General features: G+C 47.7%; 1 long non-coding RNA gene across 1 annotated transcript; it reads right to left on the reverse strand.

Moving 5' to 3' along the window:
• Positions 1-315: 315 nt before the first annotated feature.
• On the reverse strand, positions 316-8992 carry LOC123387027. Its single transcript, XR_006601355.1, has 2 exons — positions 8569-8992; positions 316-517 (listed from the first exon to the last, which is right to left on the reverse strand). It is a non-coding gene; the product is annotated as an uncharacterized LOC123387027 (long non-coding RNA).
• Between the last annotated feature and the right edge of the window lie 788 nt (positions 8993-9780).

A 9780-nucleotide genomic window follows, 5' to 3' on the forward strand; every position in this document is an offset into this window, starting at 1 on the left:
TAAGTGGTGTGGGAAAGGGGAAATACTTCTGAAATGGCTTCTTATTTTACTTACGGGCATTTCCCACCCAGGGCTAAAGCATGTAAAACAGGCCAGAGACCCTGATGTTTCTCCATCAAGGGAATAAAAGTTTGAAGCATTTATGTTAAGTTAGCATATGGAATATCTATCTATAACTGCATTAGCTCTTCAGACAGATCCTCTTACCTCCCTAGCAGTCAGTGGACTGCTTACAAAAGCTACATTTGTGTGTGTGTGTGGGGGGGGGCGGTGGCGCTCAGATTGGATTTAAAAACAAGGAGGCTTAACAATACCCACTCTATATGAAATTACCACCCCATTTTAATAAGGTCCAAGATGTTTAATAGCTCACTTAAAGTCTCACAGCAAATTGAGAACAGAATAGAAACAGAAGAGTTGACTGTTTTTCTGAATTGGTCTTCTGAGAAAGGCTTGTTCATTTTCATTCTGTCTGCAGAGAAACTTCTCAGCTGCCTTCTTCACTTAGATGTTGTCACTGTGCAGGGAAAATAATTTTTTTTTAAGATTTTTTTTTTTTTTTAATTTCTTTGAGATGGAGGGAGAGAGAGGGAAAGCACAAGCAGGGGGGAGGGGCAGAGAGAAAGGGAGAAGCAGATTCCCCCCTGAGCAGGGAGCCCAAAGCAGGGCTTGATCCCAGGACCCTGAGATCATGACCTGAGCTGAAGGCAGATGCTTAATGGACTGAGCCACCCAGTGCACCAAAATAATGTTTTAAAGTGGTATAATGTATACATAAGAATAATTATTTCATCAGTTGTGCTTTAGTAACTTTCTCTTTGGCCTGCCTGGAAAAAAGTTTAGTACAGACCGAAGTTCTACAGAGTTGCTATATAGTTTGTCAGTGGAAAATACCACCCCGCCCCCACACCACTTTAACACCACCAAAAAAAATATAGAAATTTACATTTTCCTATAGGCCTCTTTTTCTTTCCCTCCTCTTTGTTGATCTTTTTAAAGATTATTTATTTATTTATTTGAGATAAACCCCGGGGGGAGGGGCAGTGGTTGTGGGGGCAGAGGGAGAAGCAGGCTTCCCACTAGGGCTTGATCCTACCCCCTGATCATGACCTGTGCTGAAGGCAAATGCCCGTCTTTGATCTTTTTAATCTGGAAAACTCGAATCCTACAATTCCCATTCTCTTGTAGGCCCGCAGTCCTTTTTGCGTGCTCCAAGATGTCCACCCTGTTGCTCTGCCATATGTAGGTCCAGCATGTCAGGACACAGGCCCCAGGCAGCAGGACAGAGGAACAATAAAAACTGCACAGTTTAGATTTCTGTTTTTTAAGGAAGATGCCTGGGAGCTGCCCTATAACATTCTTGCTGATATTCGGTCTGCTGAATTTAGCCCTAAGGCTACACCAAGCTGAAAGAGAGGCAGAGGACTGTGGTCTTTAGACTTGAAAGCCACTGGGACAACTGAAGTTTGGATGCTCTTTCATTGCGAAGGGAGGGGAGATAGCTGTTTCTGAAAACTCCGTTAGCCGGTGACTAGCACAGTGCAGGGCACACAGTAGGATGGCAGTACATATTATTTTGATTCAGCCAAACCAAAGTGTCCTTCGGGGGTTTCTGGGACTTTCACCAGGAAGATTAGGAACAGCAGAATCTTCTGCTGGGCCTAGGGACAAGAAACCGGGAGTAGAAGCTGGTGGGAAGGATTGACGGAATTTTGCTTTCCCAGTGTGCTGTACCGTTAAGTCAGCTCGCTGGAGAAAGGAGAAATCTTTGTAATATATTCCTTCCATCTCCCAAAGTTCCATGAAAAACTGCCCAACATGGCGTCCTCCTCTCACTGCTCTATTATCCATGTCCCATAGATGCCAAAGAAAGTCTCACATCCCCAGCACTTCCTCTCTTCCCTCAAAATAGAAAAGAGACTGTCAGGAATCATTCTCATTTGGTAGTTTCCAATAGTCGCGGCATTAAGCCAGTGACATTACTGTGAGGCCCTGGGCAGGAGACTCCTCAGTGAAGTGTGTGAAGGAAGCAAGAAGTCTTGGAAGGCTTCTCATCTCCTGCTCTTCTCATCTCCTCAATCCTGTCTCCCACCTTCCTCTCCCCCATTCCTATGATACTGGTAAAGTGTTGATGTGTCGCTAGGGACCAAGCAGGTAATGGCTTACCATGTGGCTCCTCCCAGAGGGCGTACTCCTTAATGAGCAGAAGAAAACCTTTATGAGTTCAAAGATTAAAGGCTAAAATGACAGGCAATAGGTCTCTATTTGAGGCAATAACTACGTGAAGAAAGTAAGGCAGCTGGTATTCACACCCATCGTACATGGGCGTAAACTATCCAAGCCCACTAGTGGTGGAGCCAATACGGAAACCCCGAATATAGGTTGCAACCACTGGTATATTTGCTCGAAGCATGGGGTTCTAGCTTCACTCATCTCCCTTTCATTCCAAGAACTCACCGAGCTCCCTCAGGCTCGCATTCAGGGAAGTAACATACCACAGTCATAATAGCTAACACTTTCTGAGGGTTTGTATATGCTGGATACTCTTTATTTTTATTTTTTTATTTTTAAAGATTTTACTTACTTATTTGACAGAGAGAGAGAGAGAGCACAAGCAGACAGAGAGGCAGGCAGAGAGAGAGAGGAGGAAACAGGCTTCCTGCTGAGCAGAGAGCCCAGTGTGGGGCTCAATCCCAGGACCCTGAAATCATGACCTGAGCTGAAGGCAGAGGCTTAACCCACTGAGCCACCCAGGCGCCCCTAGATACTCTTTAAAGTGCTTTATATGTACTATCTCGTTTTGTTATCCCACGGCCCCATTTTCCAGATGAGGAAACAGGCTTACAGGAGTTGAGCAACTTAGCCAACATCACCCAGCTAGTGAATGGCAGAGCTGGAATGAGAACCCAAGCAATCTAATATGAGTCTGTGCACTTAACTATTACACTAAACTGCCACTACACTTTTTACTATTTACGGATCATCTGGCTATGGCTTTAAACTACCATAAAGGGAAACATTCCATTAGCACACTAGGCAGGTCTTGATTTTCTTCTCACTAGCCTAGATCCTAGTGAATGGAGTGATAGGAAGGACCAAGGATCCTGAATGCCATTTATGATAGCACTGCTAAGATGCCAGCCAGATAATTCTTTATTTCATTGTGCACCTACCATCTCTGTATTTGTTGAACTCCAGCAAATGCACTAGTGCTATGTAGTTATTTATTCCTGGGAAATGTTAGTCACCACATAGGGAGGGAGCATAAACACATTATGGGCTCCCTGGACACCACTCCCCCTCACTTTACATTCACTGCTGATTCTCACTGACCAAGGGTACGATATTGAGGAAGGCGAATCACAGACACATTAGGTGAAGTAGGGGCATTGCCACAGTGGGACAAGAGGGAATTTGCATTCACTGAGTACTCACCATAGGCCAGGCACTGGGCTAGGCCTTTTTCTTAAAAAATAGATAGATAGATAGATAAATAAATAAATAAATAAATAAAATAAGATTTTATTTATTTATTCGACAGAGGGGGGGGGCAAGTAAGGGAGCAGCAGGCAGAGGGAGAATCAGACTCCTTGCTGAGCAGGGAGCCTGATGTGGGGCTCGATCCCAGGACCCAGGGATCATGACCTGAGCCGAAAGCAGACGCTTAACTGACTGAGCCACTCAAGTGGCTCATGTGATAGGCCTTTTTCATTTCATATCTCATTAAATCTTCAGAACAGCTCCAAGAGGCAGGTAGCTGTATCTCAGATCTGACATCTTGCACCTTTGGTCTGCTCAAGTTCTGCTAGTAAGTGCCAGAATTGGGGTCCAAGCTCAGGTCTGTCTGGCTTCCAAGTGCATGCTCTTAACTTGTCACCAACTCTCTGAAGTATAAGAAATCTTGGCTGGGCGCATCTGAGAGCACTCCTCCACCATCAATTCTGTTTTCATGGCAGCTGCAGATTATCCTGTATCTTCCCAGAGTTCCCTGGGATCTGTTTCTCTCCCTCCTGGACTCAAACTCCAGGCCTCACAGCACTGCAGACCAGTTCCTGGATGCTCCTTCCTGTTGAGTCAGAAGATCTCAGAATCTACATCCATGGGAAAGCAGGTTTATAGCTACCGGAAGTTAAACTGCATATTTACAAGCCCAGGTTTTCCTTTGGCTCTCATTCACTCTCTGTGTGACCTCAGTTGCTTAACCTCCTTATGCCTCAGTTTTCTTACCTATAAAGTGAGGAACTCCGTGCTCCCTTCTGAGGATTGTTCTGAGATACGAGCAAAAGTGTGCCTATCATGTTCTTCCCTTAGAGCCTGAGCACAGGAGCTTTTCCTTTTTCCACTGCCTATACTGGGAAAAAATGAGGACTATGATGGAAGGAAGGAATAGAAAGAAATCTGATCCATTTTTGCAGGCAATCTGGCCTTCAGGTGCTGATGGGCGATATTTAAAATTAAAATCAGGGACGGGGGCACCTGGGTGGCTCAGTGGGTAAAAAGCCTCTGCCTTTGGCTCAGGTCATTATCCCAGGGTCCTGGGATCGAGCCCCGCATCGGGCTCTCTGCTCAGTGGGGAGCCTGCTTCCTCCTCTCTCTCTGCCTGCCTCTCTGCCTACTTGTAATTTCTGTCAAAATAAATAAACAGCATCTTTAAAATAAAATAAAATAGGGGCACCTGGGTGGCACAGTGGGTTAAGACTCTGCCTTCGGCTCAGGTCATGATCCCAGGGGCCTGGGCATTGGGCTCTCTGCTCAGCAGGGAGCCTGCTTCTCAACTCTCTCTCTGTCTGTCTCTCTGCCTATTTGTGATCTCTCTCTCTGTCAAATAAATAAATAAAATCTTTAAAATAAATAAATAAATAAATAATAAAATAAAATAAAATCAGGGATGCCTGGGTGGCTCAGTTGGTTAAGCAGCTGCCTTTGGCTCAGGTCATGATCCCAGCATCCTGGGATGGAGTCCCACATCAGGCTCCTTGCTCCGCAGGGAGCCTGCCTCTTCCTCTGACTCTGCCTGCCATTCTGTCTGCCTGTGCTCGCTCTCTCTCTCTCTCTGAAAAATAAATAAATAAAATCTTAAAAAAAAAAATTAAAATCATGGGGCACCTGGGTGGCTCAGTGGGTTAAACCTCTGCCTTCATTCAGCTCAGGTCATGATCTCCGGGTCCTGGGATTAAGCCCCACATTGGGCTCTCTGCTCAGCAGGGAGCCTGCTTCCTCTGTCTCTGCCTCCCTCTCCGCCTACTTGTGATCTCTCTCTCTGTCAAATAAATAAATAAAGTCTTAAAAACTTAAATTAAATTAAAATCATGGCTTCACTGTTGTCACTTATAAAAGTACAAACCCCTTCATTAGGGCCAAAGACCAAGGCAGAGTTACATTCTGGATCAGGGTTCCTTTGGCCCTTTCCAGGCCTATTTTTAAAACAGTGACCTTTCTTTCCTCTTCTGTTCTTCTGTTCTTTCCAAGAACAGCAAGGCTGACTCTGGAATAATTAGGAAAACATTCCAAAATTGACATATTGCCAATAGTGGAAGTTATGAAATGACTGTAAGTCCATTATAATAAAAAGTTGCATTAATAGCACATTATGTTTTGAATACTTATAAATTGTTGGTACTTTTCCCACAACTGTCAGTCTTTCCTTTGTCAGCACTGCCAGGCTTTAAGGATGGGACAGGGAGTAAGCATGATTCATTCATTCTGCAGGATTCTCTACAAAATTCACTCTTGCCCATGAAGGGTCTGAGACTTTGATACTTATCGTGGCTCTGTGACCTTGGTCAAGTCCTCTGAACTCTCCAAATCTTGGCTTCTTCAACTGGAAACTGGAAAGAACAACTTTGGCCATTTCGACCTCATCAGGGACTGTAAGAGGAGCAAACCAAATGCTGGGCAGGGACGTCCTTTGGAGCAGCAGAAACTAATGGAGACAATGTCAAGTTTTCAGATGATGATACAAGAACGTGGGTCTGAAGTGAAATGAAAGAAAAAATGAGAAACAAAGACGAAGATGTCAAAAGGAGTAACAGTGTTTCTTGCTTTGCCATTTGCTAGCTGAGTGATCTGGGGGGAGGCACTTAACCTCTCTGGGTCACGGTTTCTTCATCTGTAAAATGGGGATTATATGAATAGCTGTTCTTCCTATTACATGTGACTATTTTATCAAATGGGATAGTGGGTGTGAAAATGTTACCTGAATAGGAAAAGACCAACTGTTAATTATTATTAATACTACTGATAGTAATGCCTAATGAAGTACCTGTTAAATAGAACAGTATTATTCTAGGGTTGTGACTAGTTCCCACATTGGAAAATTAAATCAATCCTTTGAGATTACAGGTCATGACCTGCTAGCTTCCACAGGAGGGTGCTGAATCCTGGGAGCAGGAGCCTGGCCTCTGGCCTCACACTACTGGGATTCAAATATCACTTCTGCCACTAACAGGCCATGTGATCTTGAGTAAGTATTTAACCCATCTTTGACTTGGTTTCTCCATCTTATCTCATGGAGCTTTAAGAATTAAGTGACATAAAGCAGGTAAAGCATTTAGAATAGCACTCCATTCCCAGAAGATATTTATAGCTACCTTTACTGGGTATTTTTGGTAGCACCTTGGCCTCATGCTGCCTAACTTGTAACATTAGCTATAAATTTATCTTCGTAAATAGGATCCCAAAATATGTCTGATACTAGGAAAGTGTGACTGAATGCGAAAACATCTGTATCTATAGCTATGAGTCTCAGGCCTTTTTGGCTGCTTGCTTCTAACCAGCTACCAACAAATGTCTAAATCACCATCTTGAGAAATCCACAAAGAAAATACTTGTGTATTTCAAGCTGGTGCTGGGTCCCTTGGGTCCTTGCCCATTGTCCTTGAGGGAGCCCAGAGAAAATCTATTTCTGTGCCTCAATTTCCTCATTCCCAGTTGCTCCCAAGGCCCATCTTTCCATTTGATCTGTCCTCTAGAAGGATGCACACCCAGACATGGAGGGCTCCTCTTTTCCACTCTGTGGCCATCGAACCACTGACATGTCAGGGCCTCTGACTCCCTTTTATGAGAGAATCTCTGAGTAGGGCAGGTTTGCCATTCTACTCCAGCTGCTGCCATCACAGAGCAGTTTCTGAATCTGCCACCAAGTGAGGCATGTGCTTAGGCAGTGGATGAATGAGAAGATGAGGGAGGTGCTAAATTAGATGATGACATCATTAAGTGATAGTGACATCATTAGGTAATAAGCTAGTGCACAAAGAAATACATGGAGGGGATAAAATAGAAAGAACAAGAATGAATAAACAGAGGCATAAAGTTTGGTGCAGAGGCAAATGAACATTCCAGGCATAGTGGAGAATATGGGAACTTGGAAACTAGGAAGACGCAATCCACAGGACAGCAGTTCTTTAACTGGAGTGTACACCAAAATCACAATGAGGGCCTGTGGAAACACATTGCTGGTCCCCCCTCCAGAGTTCCTAATTCAATAAGACTAAAGCGGGACTTGAGAATTTACATTTCTAACAAATTCCCAGGTGATACAGGGACCACACTTCAAGAAACACGACCGAAGGGAATGGGAAAGTTTGCTGTGTAGTTTATCAATGGGCCTCAGAACTAAGTGAGGCTCAAAACAGAAGCGTTTAAGGGCAGCTCTTTGATAGAATTGTTCAAGGGGCTCCTCAGAGCCTGGGTTTCGTGCCCACGACAAACAGAGTCGATGTATTGGGGCGTCATTAATCATAATGGCTGACCACGGGAATGTGTAAGGCATCTCCACTCACAGGACCTGCCTTCTACAGGCCTCAACAGGTTGAGGGCGGGATTCCACTCCCCACCTCGAGGGAGGAAGCAGGGTAGCGTATTAAGAGAGCTTGCTACCTCCAACTTTTCACCTGGGCAGTGTAGATGACCTGTCCCTAGGGGCCTAGGCCGAACTGCCACCCATCCTTCCCGGGGTCCAGCTCAGAAGGCCGGCGCTTAGGGCGACGTTAGGCTGCCCTGGGGGAAGAGGATGGAGGGTTTGGGCTGTTGCCCCCGGGCAGAGTCGAGGGATCCCAGTCAGCGAGGATGCTGGGACTCACCGCAACTTCCGCCTCTGGCGGTCGGCAGTGGGGGGCGCACCAAGACAGCAATTCGGGAGCTGCGCTTTGTCACCGTTGCAGCAAAGGGAAGGAGGGGGAGGAGGGCGCAGAAAGGGGCCGCTGAGACTGGACTGGGCCGTCGACCCACTTTGAGGCCAGAAAGGGGCTCTCAGAGGGCTCCAGACCGCGCCTGGCATGGCCTTGTAGGGGAGCGGAAGGGATTGGGATTCGTCCGGAGCCCAACTGGGCGGGTGATACCCTGTTTTCTGGGCCGACATCCGTCCTGCTCTCCCTTCACTACGAACTCCTCATAGCCGGTACCCCACCCTCCGAAACTCACTGCCACGGGCGCGTGCGCACGTCCCTCACTCAAGACCCAGCTTCTGAGACGGGAACGCAGTCCCTCCACGCCGCGGCGCCCTCCGGCTCTTCCCGTTTTTTTAGCCACCTTTCCCCACCCTTTGCGCCCCGCTCCTCTGAGACTTACGGTAACAGCCCCAGCGGCTCCGGCCGACGCTCAGCTGCCGCAGGGGCCGCAGGCGCAGGCACCATCCACCTGAGAAGGGTGGCCCCTGCCTGCGTCTTTCAGTCACAGCCCAGGCACCTCGGTTCTCTGTCTGCGCTGTTAGGGAACGGAATCCTCGGCCCTGGGCGCGCAGCGCTAACAGCAGAGAGAATCTGGCTTTTGCAGGCCGGACGACTCGTGTTAAAATCCGGGCTCGGCCACTCCCCAGTTGTGTGACCCCCGGGCTAGTTGCTCAACCTAGGAGTCAGTTTCGCCGCTGCACAGCGCGAGGAACTCGACCCCATCGGGGCTCTGAGAAGCTCAGTGGGAGGAATGGGACTAGTCCGGGTCAGGAGAGGGCTCTGTAAAAATCAGTCCCTAGAACTCACACAAGGGTTTTTCCATTTCGCTGGAGGGCGAGGCTTAGCCCGCCCAACCGGTTGGACTTCCTCGCCTGGGGGCGGTTCTCCTACCCTCACGCGGGGAGACAGACTCCTCCATTTGCAGGCCGGCGCCACCGCGTCTCCTGGCCCGAGTGGGGAGAGAGAGGAAGGGGGTGCTGCCTACTCCTTGGCCCGGGAACCAGGAGACACAGACAGACGTTCAGTGGGCACACAAACACTCACAGAAAGAAACTCGCACCTGGGAGGGAACATTTAGGGCCACTTAGGGCTAGTTGAGTCGTAGAAGAGAGCTCCCTTTGAGTAATGACTCCACCCAGATAGGGGTTCTGGATCCCCCGGTTGAGTTTGGACAACCCTGACCCCGCCACAGTAGGCCGGTTTCTTCTTCCTGAGCAGGGCTGAGAGTGGGGAGCACCCTATTGGGAAGGGGGCATGGCTTTGTCTCATTCCACCTTTGGGCAGTCCAGGGGTTGGAAAGGGTTTGTGCCTGGACAAAATCTATTAGGAACCACAAAAACCAAAAACCTGCTGATGCCCTGTCCCTTCCCACGGTGTACAGGATTCCTGATCATAACTGCCCAGTTCCCTGCACTGCTTTTCCCTGTTATCCTTAGGCCAAACTAAGCTGCGCCTCTTAGAGAAGCCCCAGCCTGGCGGTTTTCTCTCCCAGCATGCACCGCCAGGGCCAAGGTTTTGAATGGAGGCAGGTGTAGAACCTGAAGAATAAGCTCCCGCCAAGGTGCAGGGCAGGGCAGCCTGGCCATGCCCTCAGGTTTTGTCTCTTGGGCCA

This window comes from Mustela putorius, unplaced genomic scaffold (assembly GCF_011764305.1).
Source record: "Mustela putorius furo isolate JIRA1106 unplaced genomic scaffold, ASM1176430v1.1 tig00003845_pilon_pilon_pilon, whole genome shotgun sequence".
NCBI lineage: Eukaryota > Metazoa > Chordata > Mammalia > Carnivora > Mustelidae > Mustela > Mustela putorius.